This window comes from Rattus norvegicus, chromosome 7 (assembly GCF_021556685.1).
Source record: "Rattus norvegicus strain SHRSP/BbbUtx chromosome 7, alternate assembly SHRSP_T2T, whole genome shotgun sequence".
NCBI lineage: Eukaryota > Metazoa > Chordata > Mammalia > Rodentia > Muridae > Rattus > Rattus norvegicus.
The window spans coordinates 113769146-113788650 of NC_141540.1; the positions used below are offsets into that span (position 1 = coordinate 113769146).

The 19505-nt window shown below is 43.1% G+C and overlaps 1 long non-coding RNA gene across 1 annotated transcript in view; it reads left to right on the forward strand.

Annotated features, from left to right (window-relative positions):
* The window catches only part of LOC134479748 (uncharacterized), a 158325-nt gene extending 139454 nt beyond the window's left edge, over positions 1–18871 (forward strand). Inside the window, exon 6 of the long non-coding RNA XR_015624827.1 lies at positions 17160–18871. This is a non-coding gene — a long non-coding RNA (uncharacterized LOC134479748). The remainder of the gene's footprint in view (positions 1–17159) is intronic.
* The last annotated feature ends 634 nt before the right edge of the window (positions 18872–19505 follow it).

Sequence of the window (19505 nt, forward strand, 5' to 3'; positions counted from 1 at the left end):
TGTTAGAGGGGACAGGAAAGACATATTGTGTCTTTTTTCAGCATCGCTGACATTTTAGTCTACAATGCTAAAGCTCTTTGTTATATAACATTTTCACTCTTAGAAATTTGCAAAATATTGGCAGTTGTCAATCACAATTTCTTCCTTGAAACCTGAGTGGATTGCCTTCCTTAGCATATGAAGGAAAGCAGCTCAGGCACTTTTTAAGCCCATCCATCTATCTTACACCCTGATTTCATAGGTGTAACTCTATCACTGAGCTCCTTCGCAAACCTGAGAGTAACAAGGTAGCATGAGTGGGCTCCCTCTTCATTCTTCTGTTTGTTTTTAGAGCATATCCTACACCTGAAGTCCTTTGCCCAACTCCTCTGTTTTCTGTCTGCCCACTGAAGAAGTTCACAAGCCAGATCACTCAGAATTAAGGTGTAGTCTGTGTGGCTCAGTGGTCTCTCTTGGGCTGGGTCCTGAAGGTCATAGGCGAGAGGCCTTTCACAGAGCCCCACTGCTTCCATCCAGCAGATCTGGAAAAAGAAAGTCTAGAAAAATGAGGCAACTCATGAAAGAATGAGCAAGTATTTGAAGACAGAGCCTGAAATCATCCAGCCTCAGGGTTTGTGGCACAAGGACATTATGAGTAAGGCAAGAAGGGGCAAAGCAAGGCCCTGCGGAGTGGTTATCCTGACTGTCAGAGCACAAAAGGAGGCAGCCATGACTCTAAGCTGCTAGTTCCGGTTCTTCCATTAAGCTCCTTGAATAACCTGTGATTTCTGATCCTTGCCTATCAAGTCTACACAGTTGCTTAGTTAATTAAAAGAGGCCACGGTAGACGAATGACCCGAAAAGGTCTCATTCATCTCAGATCTCAGACATCGTTATAATAGGGACTTTAAAAACAATGTAAAACTGACCAGAGAAGCTGGGGAAAAGCTTTGGACCAAATGGGAACTAGCCAGTGGGGACTGACATCCAAGGCGTGACCTCAGAGCAGTGGCATTCAGTGAAGTTAACCTGAAGGCAGGCTGCCAACTCCACTCAACCCTCTTCTTCTACAAACCCCTAGAGTCCTTTACCAGACCATAGCAATGAAACTTCTTGGAAGAAATCACCTTGACTGCAATAAAAAGGCAAAGCCTCAAAGGTATTGAGTAGTGTGGCAGAAGTGCCCCAAGAGGTAGGTTCCAGGAACTCACTCATAACCTTTTGAAAGAGGGTTATTTCTATCAGAACAGGAACGCTAAGTCCCAACCCTCTTCATTCCCATACGCCATGATCTTCCTTCTAACAGTACATCTCTACCAAGCTTTCTCTGTCCACTCCATATCCTTAAATCCTAACAACTCTTCCGGGTAAGATCCTGAAGCACCGTGCACTTGGCAAAATGCTTTCAGTGAGGTCAACTGAGGCCCAAGTGGTCAAAAGCCAGAAGCTTCAGAATTTGAAATTTATATAGCCTGTGAGCAACCCCAGGGCATGGATCATGCCCATCTTTAGCTGACCACATGCTTGTCTCTCCGAGTCTTTGGTCATTCTCTGTTGGCCACACCAGTCTTGGAGGATGATAATATCTGGTGCCTCAGTGTCACGCTACTGTTACTGGGTGGACTCAAAAGGAAGCACTACCACAGAGAGAACTGAAGGACTTACGTGGCTCTGCTGGGTGCCTTTAAGCAACTTACTTCCCTCTGTCCCTGTGTTTCTACCAGTGATAAAAAATTCTTTGAATGTCCAGGTTCCTTCTTTCTACCAAAGGTCATTGTGTGGTGTCTCACAGAAACTGGAAAGTGAGATCCCTTTCCACACTGTAAGTCCAAATCAAAAATGTCAGGGGAAAGGATAGGGAACTCTTTTGGTTTGAGGATATTGGGCAGTGAGGTTAGCTGCGTAATAGATGGCGTTTCCTACAAAGTAGACAGACAAGTTTCTTGATAAAGATTCTTTTTGCATTTCAAATAGCATATTTTGGCATCAAAGTATTCTATATAATAAGGCTCCTCTAAGCAAACACCCCTAAGTGACTATAGTTTGCACAACCATCACGCTGACTCTATGAGCAATGCTTATGATTTAAATCCACTGCCTCTGGACTTTTCTCCTGGTATAAGCATCTTGCCTTTAGAAAACAGGGTTCCTAAAGCACATGACATCTGATTTCCAGGACTAGAGCTGGTGGTAAACAGGGCTCCCTTAGTCATTGTTTGGTTCTCTTCCCCCCAGTTCCTTCTTATGGGCCACAGAACTATATCACTGTAGTTGATTAAGGATGATTGCTTACCAGCCTCAAGGAATGTGTGACACTGGAACAGATCCTGAACTGTCATGTCTCAGGGATAGTCTCCACTAGCTTAAGAGGGTGGAAGCCAGAACTCCTGTTAAATATTCCTCAGTGCAAAAGCTTCATAGGCAATTTACCTGTCTATATGTAGGCCAAAATGTTAGAAAACCTTGATTTAGGAATATTCAGAATGTACAACTTAACCAAGATAGGCATCCTCAAACTTCATTGGTTTAATGTCTATCATACAGAATGTAGGGGTCTCCCTGCTGTGTCTGATGCACTTGCTGCTTCTACCTTGGCATATTCATTCAACCTCCTGCCATCAATATGTAGTTGATAATACTATATTCTAAGATATCTCACATGGTATAGATCCCTTCAGACTGTGTAATGCAGGAGATGCATTAGGTAATAATTTACATACATACTGTTGCCTGTCTAATGTGAGTATGAGCATTTATGACTCTGCTTTTTGATTTAATAATGACTGTATCACTGGACCCTTCAGGGGTTCATATCAAGTCAAGCAATTTTGAATGCAATAGGGAGCAGAATGTGATATGAAGTATTTATACCTAGGAAGGAATGTGAGAAGGATCCATGCATGAAAATTCATGGAAAGCAACAGAGCTCTAGAGCACATTGGTAGTGTTGGTCAACCTAGCATTCAGGAGCTTAGAAACCCCATTGAAACATCTCACTCGGTGGAAGGCCCTATCCATGTACACCCAAGGAAGCCTTAGAACCACCCAGAGAATGGATAGAGGGAAAAGGATGGGAGTTTGTCGGTTTCATTCATATTTGCCACACCTCAGCAGAGACACCCAATAGGCTATACCAGAGATGCTAATTTCAGTGGCTAGAGATACAGCCCAGTGTCTGGGGAAGGGTGAAGCCATGAGGAGGGTGGGAGAGGGCCTTGGGACATGGGACAGTTGCACAGAATGAAAGAGTACAGTTGGCCCATCAGTCAGCCCTGAAGAGTGCCATCCTTTGAGGAAGAAAGAGAATAAGCCCATTCAAAGAAAATTCCTCAAAAATGACCAGGAGATTATAGCAAGAAGTGAACGAAAACAGAAGGGAGTATCAAAGCCTGAGCAAAGGGCAGCTTCCCAGGTGGCAAGGGACACAGAAGACAAAGTCTGAACGTTCTTCTAAAACCATGGGGCATAGTGGCTTTGCTTTTACCACAAGGTGAGGTGTCGAATGAGGAGGAAGAATGGAAATCAGAAAAGTCTCAGAAAGCCAACAGGTCATCTCCATGATAGTTAATAGTTATCAAAGAAGCCTAACTAATACAGACAGCTATCAGCCTTCTACCACAGTATAGGCCCAACGTGAATGTCTGTACCTCCCTGGTTTCTGGTTTTGCTGTGAATGGAACAGGTGTGCTAACTTCTGACAAGGTCCAGTAATTCTGGAGGGAGAGGGGAAATGTGAAAGCGCTCTTTGAACTGTCAGTGCTTTGAACACACAGGGAGAGGCTAATGTGGGAGACTTTGCTACAAAGCACTGATTACAGATGTGAGCTGGAGACTGTGATAGGCACTCACTTTTCTCAGTGCCACCGTGGACATCACAAAGCCTATGTCATTGTTCATACTGATGAAAGGGCCTTTGAAGTGTCCAAAAATCTAATTGCCAAGGGCATGCATACTCTTGCTTTACTGCTTCCATCCTGGAACTGTCCTGAGCAGCGAGGCCCTGAATTCATTTACACTTAAGGCTGTTTGGGATTTGCCACCCTGAAAAGACAAGAACAAGGCTCACTCGTCCTTTATGTCCTACCCACTGAGCAGCACAGGCATGATATAAGGAGGAAGGAGAGGATGTATGCTGAGACAGTGGGAAGGAGGGAGGTGAAATAATGAACTAATGGGAGGATTTTTAATCACTAAAAGAACAGGAGTTTGTAGTGTGCAAAGCAACTGGGCAGAACTTTGAATGAAGGAGAGCACGGATTGGTACAAAGCAGAAAAAGATGCTAATCATTGGATGACTAGAGAAGAGTAAACAAGAACACAAACTGGGATGTTTGGATGGCTCCATGAATAAAGGTACTTGTTGACAAGCCTCATAACATGAGTTCGATTCCTGGGACCCACATCACACATATACACACACTAAATGAATGTTAAACGAGCTAAAATTGGAAAACAAAAGAAAACATACAAAAGCACAGATTACAGACAAAACAGAGAAGCATATGTATTCTTCCAGGCTGATCTTGAGCAAAGTTGTGGGCTGGATGGCCCCTCTCATCATTTTACAGAGCTCCACAACTAGCCTGGTGATCATGTGACCTCTGCATCTTCTAGCCCAAGCTTCTATAAGAGGGTGGGCTTGGGAAGTCTAAGAAACTTCTTTCAACTTCTGGGATCTTTTCTGCTCACTGAAAGCATCTTGCTCATTCAGGGAACTATGTGAAAGGATTGTGATGTGAGTCCCGCCCACAGCCAGCAAGGAAGCTACCAGCTCTATCCTATCATCCTCTGCTTGCAGGCAGCCTGGGACTGGGGTCCTCCTGCTACTGTGGAAGGTGAGGAGCATGGAAATGTAAGAAGCCAAGAATGCAGAGAAGCACTATTTTTCCCCCAAGTTGGATCTGCATGGTAGCCTTAAAACGGTGCAGAATTCCAGCACCTCCTCTCCCCTTCCCAGCCTCTATTTTTACTTTGTCTCACTTGGTCTTGTTCATGGGATTCTGCTTCTTGCTGCAGAAGCTGTCTAGAGGCTGTGTTGGGAGCAATTAGAGGATAAGAGACCCTGAAGATGGAATGCTTCTTCTTAACTGTGGCTCTTTAGGGCTTCTCCAAAGCCCTGTCAGTGAGAACAGAGAGGACCATACACCTCTGCCTACCTCCAGGTCAGTGCCTAAAGAACACACAAGGAAAAAAATAACATAATGCACAATGCTGTTGTAGTAAATTGTTTAAATCCTGTTCCAGGGCTTCTACCCCACCTTGTTCATTGAGTTTTGGATGAAAGACACACTCACAGCCTTTATATTTACAATAAGCCTTAAACAACATAAAAGCTGGGCAGATACCCATCCTCCATGATGTTAGCATCTACTTTCCTATTGACAATCCCACGTTATTACTTACTATTTACTATGTCCCATCAGGGCTGCTCTTAACTTCAATTGGGCAGTCCTCAGGGCTATGATCTCTTGACCCTTAACCCACGGTGGCTTGTCCTTCCTCCTCTCCTGCATCTTCTTCTTCCTCATAGGGAATGGAGGAAGAAAAGCAAATTAGATGCTGCTTGCACAGAGAGTCCTGGGTCCAGCAAGGTGAGAAGATTTGGTTGTGGCCTCCCAGATTGCCACAGTGAATTTCACCTTTAAAAAAAGTACCAAAGCCAAGAGCCAACTGTTCACTGATAGAAAAAGAGTAGGAGCCCTCAGGGGTGGTAAAAGGCAGAGTAGGGGTTTGAAGGCTCCAGTTTCACCTCTAAGAAAGGCAGAACCCACCCATGCAAGGAAGATCTCATAGTATTAATATTTAATAATTCTAAGCCTTTACATTTTAATATGCCTTAATCGATGCAATAGCTGGACAACTCTCTAGCCTCCATGTTGCTAGAATCTACCTCCCACCAATAATTCCAACTTAGTACTTACTAATTCCTATGCTCCATCTTGACTGTTCCTGACCCGAGTGAGCAGTCCCCTGGGCCACACTTTCCTCTCCCCTTCACATGGCATCTCTCTTCTTCCTCTCTTTTCTCTCCAGCTATTGACTTCTGGCATCTTTATCTACCAATCAGAATTAACTGGAGGCAGGTTCCCAGAAGCTACCTACAGACTATCTCATGCAAACAGTTTGGGAGGACTCAATTAGCATTAGAATACAAGCCCCTACAAGATTTGCCAAATCTTTCTGGTGGCAAATTCAAGTCTAGAGTAGGACACCCTCCATGGGGCCAGCTAGGATCCCACTGGGATCCCCAAAAGGCTACCTAAAGGCCATCAAGCTGACAAGACAAAGGACTCAAAGAAGAGAAAAAATTAGAAGGACCAAAACATATAATGAAGTAGATCTTCCCATCTTTTAAAAATTATTATCATTGTATTTTATTAGTACTTTGAAAATTTTATTCAGTGTATCTTGATCATATTCATTCCAGCTCCTCCCAGATCCAAACCCCCTTGTGTTTACCCCCTATCCCCATGGAGTCTAATTTATGCTGCTCAAGTAACACTGTGTATAGCCAAGGACAGGAACATGATCGATCTATAGGGAGCCACACCCTTAAAGAAAACCGAGTCTCCCTCTCCCAGCAGCTGTCAAACACCAAGAGCTACGGCAGGACTTCATGTCAACCTTCCTGTCCCTGCTAAGGTTTTGTCTGGCATGAGCTTCTGCAAATCTCATGCATACCAACACAAATGCTGTTAGTTCACATGTGCAGCTGCCGTGCTGTGTCCAGGAAATATCATTTTGTAGTTATCACTGCCTCTGATTCTTACAGTCTTCCCATCTCCTCTTCTACACTGATCTCATAGCTGTGAGAGAAAAGGGTATGAAAAGGAGACCAGAAGTTGAATAAAGTCACTGCTGCTTCCCCGCCTGCAGGCAAACTTGGGGACAAGAAATAATGGCCCAAGAAGCTCTATGGAAGAGCCTTTAGGACAACTCCAAATTCTGTCTTCAGCTCCTCCAACATAGCAGGCTGAATTCCCAGTGTTCCATACCTTGCCACAGGTACCATTTAGTTATCTACATGTTCATGAATGACTACCCCTATGTTCTAGACCTGGGGGGCGGGGCTTTCCTTCCACCTGGGGTTGTCTTGGAGGCAGAATACAGGAATACAGAATTCAGCTTTGAGTCTTCAGCCCTTTCTATCCATGAGGGTAAATCCCCAAGCTAGTAGCTATAATTGACCCCAAACCATGAAAGGACTCATCCCTATAAACAGCCTTGAAACTTCTGAAGGTCTGGGTTTTTCATCCACAAATAGGCATGGCTTGATGTTCTGTTCAACTCTGTAGCCTCTTCAGACTGACTCTGTAGAGAGAAGCCTGCCTTGGGCATGAAGAACCCTATAAGATAAAGCCTTGGTCCTACCACAGGGGTGCTTTTCACAAGTAATGCATATCCACATTTAGTAGACACCATGCCTCCATGGTGGACCTGACCACACAAGCTCATGGTTTAGTGATGTAGCAAGAACCTTTAGTGACATGGCAGTCTACAGTTAATGCGTACAATGACCCTCACCTTCTACCTGCTGCAAAAGCTGTCTGCAACTGGAAGAGGGGGACTGTCCCCCATGAACTCATGTTTTGAAGGCCTGGTGCTCAACACGTGACATATTTAGGCAGTATATGGAAGCTTTGGGAGTCAGGACCTAAATGGAGGAAATACATTATTAAACTAAGGGCATGTGTTTGAAGTTTATACTAGGTCTCTAGTACATCCCCTACCCTGTTTCTCTTTTCCTGCTTGCCAGTAGTTGAAGAGTCTCTGCCACAGACTACCAGCAACACGATATTCCACCAATGTGGGCAGGGCTGCATGAACAGGAACTGAACCCTTGGAAATCATGACCACAAATAAATTTTTCCTTTTTAAGGTGTTTCTGATAGGCATTTGTCACTGTGTCTGGAAAAGAAACAAGCCTACCTTCTTCCCAGCCTAGAGAGTGCTGTGCTGGAAGCTGAGTGATGTGTTATAGCAAAAGTGGCTGACACAGTGAGGCCCTGGTACAAGGCTCTGGAGCCAGGCCAGACTCTGATCCTGGAGATTTGTTCTATAACATTTAGCAATGAGGAGCTTCCCTATACTTTTCTCTTCTCATCTCGGAGTAGGAAACGTGATTCCAAACTCAAGTTATTGAGTTTGTACAAAGAATAAGCAACAGACATTGCTGGGGCCTAAAAGGCCTGGGGCCCAGTACAATTAAGTAAATCTTAAAGGTTGGCTTTGTTTAAATTTTTGTTTGTTTGGCCTGTGTGTGTGTGTGTGTGTGTGTGTGTGTGTGTGTGTGTGTGTGTGTGTGTGTAGTGGAGAGAGAAGGAGAAGAGAGAGATAGCAGAAGTTGATGTTAGCTATCAGTTTTCTTCACATCATTTTTCAAGCCAGGGTCTATCACTGAAACTGGGGTTTACCTATTTGGCTATACTGTCCCTAAGATCCTCCTGCCTTTGCTTTCCCAGCACTGGGGTTATAACTATATTCACCTCATCTGGCTTTTGCCTGGGTACTTGTACAAAAAGGCCCTCATACTTGTACAAAAAGCATCTTACCAACTAAACCATCTTCCTGGTCCCCTTTAAAAATGTTTTATTCTAGCACCAAATTTCATCTAAACCACACTCTGTGGGTTAATTCTACCCTTTTCATAAATATTCATTAAGTATACTTGATCAACCAATGTCTACTGAATGGCTACCCTGGATGCATCAGTCATAGCAACATTGTGAGCCAAGGGCCACCAGGCCATCCTCATTGCCCTTTTAGGCTATATTGTAGATCTGACAGAACTGTGAGTGACAAAATATTCAAATGTCCTCTGTACCTGCAAACTGCTGGGCACACCAGAGACATATGCTGTGCATAATATGTGCCAGGTCTAAGAGGCCAGTGAGAGTCCTTTGACTCATTTCCCTTCCATTGGGACTTCAAGGACACATGCTCTAGAGGGCAGCCCTAAGTAGCCTCACTGGATACAAGAGTGGCTCTCCTTCAGCTGATGAGCCATCCATCCATGGGTCTGGGTTAGTTATAGATTCCCTGCAGCCCTAGTATCTATCCCACAGGGTGTTCCTGTTAAAACATAGACCATGATTCCTGGCCACCCTTTCCTCGCAAAAAGATGGATGCAGCTGCCTCCATCCTCCACGTCAGGCCTTTTCCATTCCCCTCTTAAAACTCTGCCTGCTAGCTCTTACATCCATGGTCTCTGCCTCTTCCTTCCCCAGCAGGCCTCCGTTGCTGAATTTCCCTGGCCCATCACATTTCCCCACTGAGGCCCGATCCCTGAGTCTTCCAGTCCCTGCTGAAATGAGACACTGGCAAGGACTTTATCATCATCCCTATTAAAATGCAGCCCATCCTGACTGTAGCTCCTCCGTGGGCCTCATTTATCTGCACTGCTCTCAGCAACAACTGGCATATTTATGTCCAATTATCTGTACCTGACACAGTCACATGGTTTATGGCATAATCTTCATGAGACAGAGAGTTCAATTGTCTACCATTTCCCCATCTATCCAGGACCTAGAACAGGCCTAGTACATGGCAAACATTTCAAGAACTCCAGTCTCTATGATGGTAACATTTGCAAACTCTGGACAGCACCCAAGTTTCCAGGGCTGGGAAAGGGTAAGCCCAGGATTGAATCTAGATGTATATCTTGGGTCCCTTTTCTGAGCTGTGGACTTTGAGGTGAAGGAAGTTTATTAGGGTGAGGAGTAAAGCAGAAGTTTGATGCGAATCTTTCTTTCACTGCACTTCATGTGACATCTCCAGGCTCAGCCATGTTGGTGAGGGCAATAGGATGATCCCATTGATTTTTGTTGTGGATACATACCTCTGTGATGTTTAAGGTGGTGCATATGTGAATTACTCTTATTTGATCATTGGATAATTATATATAATAAACCTAAGCATCACTTTGTTTACCATAGGTGTCCAAAACTTCCTGCATATCCATGTATATTATGTACCAACTGACTGATGACTTGACAAAAAAATATGGTCTATACATACCAGAGAGAATTATTTAATTAGTAAGAAGTCATTCACGGGAAAATAAAAGCAACTGGAGAGTATCATTTGTGTGCATTTGCTTGACTGTGTGTGTGTGTGTGTGTGTGTGTGTGTGTGTGTGATGAAAACAGAAAGAAGACTAGAGGGAAAGAGCCTATGACTGCTAAAAGAGAGAAATACAAAATGGAGAAGATGGAGGAGTGTTGAATATAGTCAAAAAACATAATACACTTAAAATGGTATGTATAAGTCAATACTATGCAATGGATAAATTTTAATAAAAATCTTTAAAAAGAAGAAGGGGGGAGGAAAGAATAGATAAACATGAATATATACTGCTGGCTCAAAGACAGGTCTGTCAAGCTCCAGAGAAATCTGGAAAGGAGATGGCCTTCAGAATAATTTTGTTGAAAGCCAAGGATCAAGCCAGGCCACTCATGGAAAAGTGTTGAGCTTTAGAGGGATCTTTGAATTGGGTTAAGACTGCTGGCTTTGGGACAGAAAACAGTTTGTAACTTGAACATGATGTTGACCTCCCACCATGTGCTCTGTAAACATGCACTGGCCTTCCTTGTCCCTAAGACTGTGTTACGGATTCAATGTGACAAGGGTTCCAGAAGGCTGAGCATCTGACCCAGCACATACTGAGATTTTCGATGAATATTTGTTGTTAGAATTCAATACCACTGATATTGGTTGATCTTGGAGGCACTTCTGGAGGGGTTCTAAGTTCTTGTTTTCCAAAACAGAATGGAGCAGAGACACACAGTCACAGCAGAAGCAAGGACTGCTAATCAAGAAAAGATCACTTAAGAAGAGAATTTAGTAGTTCTAAGTTTCCACTGCACAAAGGATTGGGACTTATAAGTCATGGAGCACATGCTTTTGAGCTTATCTTGTTCAGTGTTCTATTGCTATGAAGAAACACCATGACTATGAAATTCTTGTAAAGGAAATCATTTAGTTGGGGCTTGCTTACAATTTCAGAGGCTTAGAACATTAACAGTAAGAAGCATGGAGGCAGGCAGGCAGTGCTTGAGAAGTTCCTGAGAGTTCTACTTTTGGGTCCACAAGCAGTAGGAAGTCAGAGCCATGGGGCCTGGCTTGAGCTTTTGAAACCTCAAAGTTCAATTCTACTGACTCACTTCCTCCAACAAGGCCACGCCTCCTAATCTTTTCAAATAGTGCCACTCCCAAGCATTTGAATCTGTAAGCCAAAGAGGGGCCATCCTTATTCAAACCACCACAGAGCTCATGTGTATATTATGAGCTTTTTGGCTCTTTTGTACACATGGGCATTTTTTTCACGTGGCTCTATTCACCTAAGTTTTACCTGTACATTCTCTTTTTCTTTTTTTCTAAAGATTTATCTATTTATTGTAAGTAATGAGTATAACTGTCTTCAGATACAACTGAAGAGGGTATCAGATCCCATTACAGATGATCGTGTGCCACCATGTGGTTGCTGGGAATTGAACTCAGGACCTCTGGAAGAGCAGTCAGTGCTCTTAACCACTGATCCAAATCTCCAGCCCTCTTTTCTTTTTTGTGTACACAAATTCTTTAGAAGAAGAACATCAGGGTATGGATAGATACACATGTGCACATGTATGTGTGCATGTGTAGGCTAGAAGTTAAACTCAGGTTTTATTATCAGGAATCATCTGCTTGGTTCTTGTAAGACAGAGTCTCTCAGGGGCGTGGAGCTCACCAGTTCAGCTAGACTGGTTGGCCCCAGAGATCCACGTGTCTCTGACTCCCCAGCATGGTATTACAAGTATGTACCACCAACCCTATTTATGTTTATCTGGGTTCTTGGTAAACTCAGGTCCCCTTGTTTGTGCAGTGTCATTTTACTGAGACATTTTCTCAGCCAACTACATAGGACTTGATGTATCACATATCCTATTAGCATCTTAATTGTCAACCCAGGGCTGTGCTCTTTAGTATATGACGTATTACAGGTCAGCTGGAATGCCTCTGTGCACCCTATTCTTCTACCTCATCACTAATATTGTGTTTATTGTTAGTGTGGGGCAAGTTGTTTCTAAAGGTAGATGAGAATGCAAAATCCCTAAAACAGCTCCGGAAAATAATAAAGTAAAAAATTGTGAGTCTCACAATGTTAAACTGCAGCCTTCACGTGGAAGAAGACAGATGAATGGGACACAGGGAGGGGTGACATGATGGATAACTTGTTATTTGGCAGTGTGATTGTCAAAGAAAGAGCTTTTCAACAATCGGCAGGAAGTGTAGACTAATGCATGAAAGAAATCAATTCTTTCTTCATGTGATACTACAGTGTTATCACAAGCCAGATGTTAATGATTCTAGAAGGATACATACTTTACGACAATTTAGAACAATTTTAAATAGGACACATGGACTCAAAGTGTGAACTGAATGTCATTAAAATAATAAACTTATCAAACGCAACGTTAATAAAACGAGGTCAATAATGTATTTGGAAAAGTACTCAAAATGCATCTTACAAAGGAATTGAATACAGGATATGTAAAGAGCTCCTTCAAATCAATAGCAAGACAAAGGACCCCACTTAGAAGTGGGCAAAACACTTGATCAGACTCTTGACAAAACAACTGTTACAAATATCAGATGAGCAGATGAAAAGGCCCAAATTCTTTAGTGTAGTTGTCATGGAAACACGAACTGAAAGCCAGGCCTGGCAGTACTCAGGAGGCTGTGACAGAGAGCAGCCAGAAATGTTATATAGTGAACTATATAGTGAGTTCTAGGTCATCTTGCAACCTCGTCTAAAAAGTAAAAACTAACAGAAGACTTAAGCACCGGCGAATGCCAGTGTCCAGTGTTTTCTGGCTACACTATGCTGACAGTTCCTGCTCGCTAATCTTCTCAAAAAGTCCCTAGGAGATAGTGAGACAGGCAGGTATAGGGAAAGGTTAGTACCCTATGATTCTGCTGGGCTTGAGCCACATGCACCCCTTTCCTAAGAGCATGCTGTGTGACCACCTTCTTGGAACTGCCCCATGGTCACCCTCCATTCAGACAAACATATCTGGGAGTGGGAGACAGGGAGTTCATCTAGCCTGAACTGTTTTGGAACTCATGTGCAGTAAGGAAGATTGTGCCCTGAAAATGATCTTTTGGGGGGAACATTTGTGTTTTCTGTCGTATGCCTGTGTGCACAATTCACCTCAGATTCATGTGGCAGGGGTTTAAAATCCATAGGTCGTGACTCCTTTGGTGGTAATTGAATGACCCAACCCTTTCAAGAGGTCAACTAAGACAGTCCTGCAAGCAGATATTTACATTATGATTCATTACAGTTATGAAGTAGCAACAAAAATAATTTTATAGTGGGGGGGTCATTACAACATGAGGAACTGTATTAAAGAGACATGGAATTAGGAAAGTTGAGAGCCATTGCAATATGGGAAAGGACATGCACAGTGAAGAAAAGGCTTTCATAACCTTAGCCTGTCAATCAAAACAGAGAGCCATCTGTACACACACTATGCCCTTTGGTAACCAACTCTCTTCCTCCTAACCCCAGAAAAGGCAACCCAAACAACAATGGCCACTCTAGAGTCCTCTAACTTACACAGCCAGCTGTTCCCTTGCAGGGCATCTGGACTACACTGTTGCTTTGCTTCTGTATCAAACTCCTTGGTACCTGAGAATCTCTGTGTACCTTCAGTTATTTGAACAATATATTAAATGCTTAGACCATGGAAATACCAGGTCCAGCCTGGAGTCACTGGTAATAAAAGCCTGGATCAATTCCTCCTATTTTTCAAATCAGGAGACAAACTAAAAAGAGCACACTCTTAGGCCTAGTGGCACACCACTAGCATGGGATAGTCATGGTTTACTAAGAATTGTATCCTCAAACCATCTCTGTATAGAGTCCCTTTTTTGTACTGCCCCCCAAGATACTTCTCAAACCATATATACAAAGTAGAAGAGGAAAGAGAATCATTTCTAAGATGCATTATACTTGAACAAACTGGCCCTGATGACAGACAGGGTGAACAGGTGACCTTCATAGGCACAGTTTGGTGGGTCATACCAGCTTAACCCTTTCAGCAGTCTTTACCCCGAAAGCTGTCAAGGAATGCATGTGTAGCACATTGGGACCCTTCACAGCTATTGGCATTTCAGGATGAAGATCCAAACATGTATGATAAAACATACCTCAAGGGTTTGCTGAAATTTTTCAGATAATCTCTTGCTATACCCCTGAAATCAATTAGGCATGTTCTTCAAATTCTAGAAGTGTATGGATGTGACAGCCTTTCTCCAAAGTCACCAGAACTTACAAATATGCCATGACCTGCCAACTCTCTGGCTTCCTCACAGAGTACCTGTGCCTTCCTGACAAGTGCATGGAGCCTCTCTCAGGAGCAGGTGTGGTGAAAATCAACTTCCTCCCAAACTTGACATGGCCATCATGGAACTGAGATCACTGTGGTCCATATGGTCAGGATAGTCAGATAAGCACAATGACTTCCCAATGAGAACCATTTGGGAAGGGAGTGAAATAATGGCCCAATATACATCTCTTTGTAGAAGGAGGGGGAATCAGCAAACCCTGCTGGTGTCCCATCCACTCCTCATACACATAGAGGCTGATGATCTTAGGTTCTACAGTTTATAATAGATGGAAGGTGCCTGGGCTTCGAGTGGCAGGGATGTATTTTCCTGCATCAACAGCCACCCTTACTGGGGGTGGGACTTAAGGCAACATAGCTGTCTTTGGGTCATCTGTCCTACTATATGCAACCTCCCCCACCCTCTCAAATCTTCTGGGTTCACCAAGATGGACTTGGATGAAATTGTTCTTTGATCTCTTGTGCTTAATGTGAGATGAATAGATGTTTGCTTACATCTCCCAGAAAAACCCACATAACAAGTGCTATGGGCTAATCCCCAAAGACTGCATAAAGGATTACTCACTTTTGACAGTGTATCATATCATGGGAGGCAACAGAGGCAGGGGCTGACGCCTAAACGTGTGCTTATCTAAAAAGGGTTGTAGCCCAATATGGTAAGAATAGATAATTGCATCTCTAAATCTAAAACATTATTTTCTACCTAATACTTCATAGGTGATATAGTAAAAGTGAAGAGCTGAAGTGATAGCCATTGCCCTCCATGGTCAGACCAGGCTGGTGACAAGCAACTATGTTTACTAAAGACAGCACATCTAACTCAGAAAGAGCCAAAGCCTGAAGCTCATGATTGTATGAGGTTTGAGGGGGCAGAGTTACCCACAACTTAGCATGAGGAGCGATGGGAAGGAGTGAAGTAGAAATCACTGAGGTGGGAAGGGGAGATAGTCACCTGAGCTTGTACTGAGAACTATAAAGGATGTTGGTGAAGCTGAAACAAGGAACAGGAAGATGGGAGGCCAGAGAACGGATGGGTTCTGGAACTCCATCCCAAAACCATGGGAAGACCCTGGAGGCCCCGAACAAAGGTGACTATGACATCCAGTGTGCATCTGATCTGCCTCTCGGGATAAAACATTTGTTGATTGTAGAAAATGTATAAATAATCAAAGCAACAAAAGAGAATGGGAAATGGAGAATGAATTAATTGGCCAGGTCTTCTCTCTGAGATGGGATTTCCAGAAAATGTTGTTTTTCCCAGCACACATTTCTGTATCTTACATATCATTCTGCAGCAGGACATTTTGTGTTTCCTGAGATGAAAATCAAGTGCACTTTGTTTTCATTTTTTTAAAACAAAAATCTCTGCAGACAATGCCTGCTCAGACCATAAGAATAAATTGCAGAGGGAATTGCCCTCGTATGACCCAGACAGGGACCAGGCATGCTTTAAACCAAAATAGCAAGGTTTTCTGGTGATGTAATGTAATTCTTAAAGTGTCCTTGACATTCTGGAAGGTTTTATTGGGCCCTATGAGAAGAACAATATAGAACTACAAGGCTGTAAGGGATCTTTCATTTTCAACAATTCAACGCCTGTATTTTACTGCAGTGGGAATACAGCTCTGAGAAGTAGGCATTTCAAGGTTCTGTCCTCCCAAAATCAGCAGCATTTCTGCACACCAATTAAAATCACTTACCCAGGAAAATCTGAAGAAATCTTCTGTGGTAAACAAGTTGATCATAATTGATTGTAAAGAATGTAAGAGAAACGCAAAACAAATACAGACAAATGAAGACTTTGTGTGTACACTATGTGCATATATGTATACATACTTTCACATATATAAATGCACGCATGCGCGCGCGTGCGCGCGCACACACACACAAACACATTTTATATATCTCCCATAATGGCTATCCCATAATGAAATAATTTTCTCCCAGGAACTGACAATGAACTGACAGCTCTAAGTTCTTTATGGTGGAGGTCTAATTCACTGGAACTAGGTCTTCTAAACATTAATCATACATCCATGGTCATTCCAGAACAAATCCCTTCACCTTAATGTTGTGGGCAGTGGTAGATACAGGGTGTCTTTTATTTCTTTCCACCTTACTTGATAAGACAGTGTCTCTCACTGAAGCTGGATCTCACCCACGCAGTTACACTGGCTGATCAGTGAGCCCCATGAATCCTCCTGTCTCCTCCTTCCAAACTCTGAAATTATAGGTGCACAGTGCAGCATGTGGCTCTTTAAAAATAGATGGGTGCTAAGGATTTAACTGAGATCCTCATGCTTATGTAGCAAGCACTTTACCAACTGAGCCATCTCCCCAGAATCTCATTTTTCTTCTTTTTAAACTAATTTTATTGATACCTAGCACACAATACACATAATACTCAATAACCTTCTGCTGAGTTCGCAGGTGAGTTTTGAGAGGTGTCTCTCTTAGGATAATTACCATCCCAGTCAAGACTTCTCTTACCTGTAGAAAGTAAAGAGCAGCTATGATGCTGAATTATTTATGTTCTTCTCCTCTCTACCTGTTTACTCCTTCTCATCTCCCACATAGTTCCCCTCATGCCACGATGTCTGCATTTATATTTAACATTGGCTCTAGGTTTCACCCCACATGCTCAAAGAGCATCCTTTGATGTTTTGCCACAGACATGCTGGTGAGCTGGTGGAAAATTCTGTGTGTGTGTGTGTGTGTGTGTGTGTGTGTGTGTGTTGCTTTCATTAACCTTCAATGTTTACTTTTGCTGTTTTTGTGTGTTTCCTTCAGGCTTCCCATCCCTATACGCATTTGACCTACTACACACCGGATAAAAATCCTTCCTTATGTCATGTCCTCCATGGACCCTGGAATGTTCACTTCACAATTGCTGCCTTCGTGTTTCTGTCATTTTAGCCCACAGTAGACCAAAGCACCAAATTCTAGTCCTTGTGCATCCTGTAGAAGAACAGAGACAGATGTGTGACTAAATATAGAACAGGACGAGGAGGGGACAGTGGTGAACATGATGAGAAATGAAAGAGTAATCCTTTTAGTCTAAAAGAAAACAAGGTGGGGGAAGAATAAGGAACAGGAACAAATAGTGACCAGATAGTTTCAAAGGGAAGCAGCTAAAGAGGAGGCAGACAGAACTCCAAGCATGGTCACATTTATTCCAGATGAAACAGAGCACTTCCCTTACAGACTTGAGACCACCATATTGGTATAAAAGCAACCCAATACCATTTTTGCTCACTGTCCTTAAAAATGCAAAAAGTAAGCCCAAGAGTGCCATGAAAATACTAATCTAACAAAAGTGGGCTCGGCTACACTATCAGCCAAGGTCAATTTTGAACAATACATGGGTTTAGAAGGTGCCCTGGTGGGTAAGAGCATGCATTGCTCTTACAGAGAACTCAGGTCCAATACCCAGAACTCCCATCAGGCACTTCCTAACTGCCCTTAAATTCAAGGGGAAAAACTGAGTATGTGTTACAGCATCAGGACCAAAAAGGTGGTCAAGGCTTAGCAGATTACAGCTCAGAGATAAATTGGGAAAACTATTTATGAAACAATTTGATCTAAAGCATAAACTATGAAAACACCGTGACTCTGCGTAGTGGGGGGGGGGGGTCTGTGACTGAAGCTCATGATTTTGAGAGCAGCTGTGCATCAGAATCACTTGGCAAGTGAATTAAATCAAACAGCAGCAAACAAAACACAAAACAGGCTAATGAACTCAGATGTCTGCACTCCAGCCAGTGTGGATATAAATTTTTAAATCCAACCCTCAGTCTTCAACACAGTTCAGAAGCATCGCCCAAGGCTTTTTGTTGCTGTTGTTGTACTGAGTTATGTTTTTACTTTAAATGTCTATAAGGAGCCCTGTTCGTAGGGAGACAAGATGTGCTCGTACAACCTGTGAGAGAGAGAAAAAGGGGAAAAATGCAAACAGACATCAACAGATGAATTAATAATTTGAAAACACTCATTGTTGAAAAGCCAGGCAATGTTTAAAAAATAAATGAACTGTGACAAGATGTATTTGCATGGCAAAATCCCACAGAGGAAAATGAGGCATCTGAATCAAGGCAAGTGCAATGTGACACTCTTTTGTATCCAGTTTGGACATATGCAAGAGGGGCTGCACATCTGAAGTCCCCAGAGGATAACCATTCTGAGTTCGGCATCTGCTTCAGAGAGAGCAGCTGCTCCACCAGCAAGAACAGCCTTGAAGACTGCCATTTCTGTGTACCTCGCTTTCTTCCTGTCTAAAAGGAGGTGCTGTTATTGCCTGCCTTGTGGGATTGTATAGAGAGAGAACATGCTGATCAAGACGCACGGAGAGCCCCCGGCACATCACGCCAGTGATTTGCAGCTGTCTGCTGTGACCAGTGCTACAGAGCAAGCTTCCACCACACTTGCAATGTTCTGTTACTTGACAATCCTCTGTAGCAAAAACTGCAAGGTGTTAGGACTTAATAAAGCTGGTTGGCTAGGGTAGACATTTTCCCTAATGTTTCTCATTCTGTTCTCTGCAGTGGGAGGCCCAGGGAGCATGTACATAAGGCAAACCCTACGTGCGGACACTGCCTTATTCGAATGCTTTTCTCGTCACTGCCACCAAATGCCTGACAAGAAGTACTTAAGGGTGGAAGAATTATCTTGTATTTTAGTTTAAGGGGGGACATGCTGAGAAAGACACAATGGCTAGGCATAGGGCAGGCAGAAATACTGTATTCACACTCAAGAAGCAGAGATTAATTCCAGTCTTTCCTATTTTTATCCAATCTGTGACCCAAACCCTTGGAATGGTGCAGTCCACATTCAGTGTGGGTCTTCCCTCCTCACATAAACCTTTCCGGAAGTGGCCTCATAGAACTACCCTAGACATGTTTCCACTGTAATTTTAAAGCCAGTGACCTTGACAATCATGCTGCCTGACTTCACCCACCTGCTTCCAGAGAATCAGTCCGCAAGGAGCAGTGTCCAGTGATTCAAAAGTCATCTTGCCACTGATCTCTTGATGCCAGTTTATCAAAGATGATGTAATAAAATAAACTCATAAAGTAGATTGGAATGATCTCTGTTCTTGCTATGGAAACAATGGCTTCAAAGGGCATGGTTACTGACATT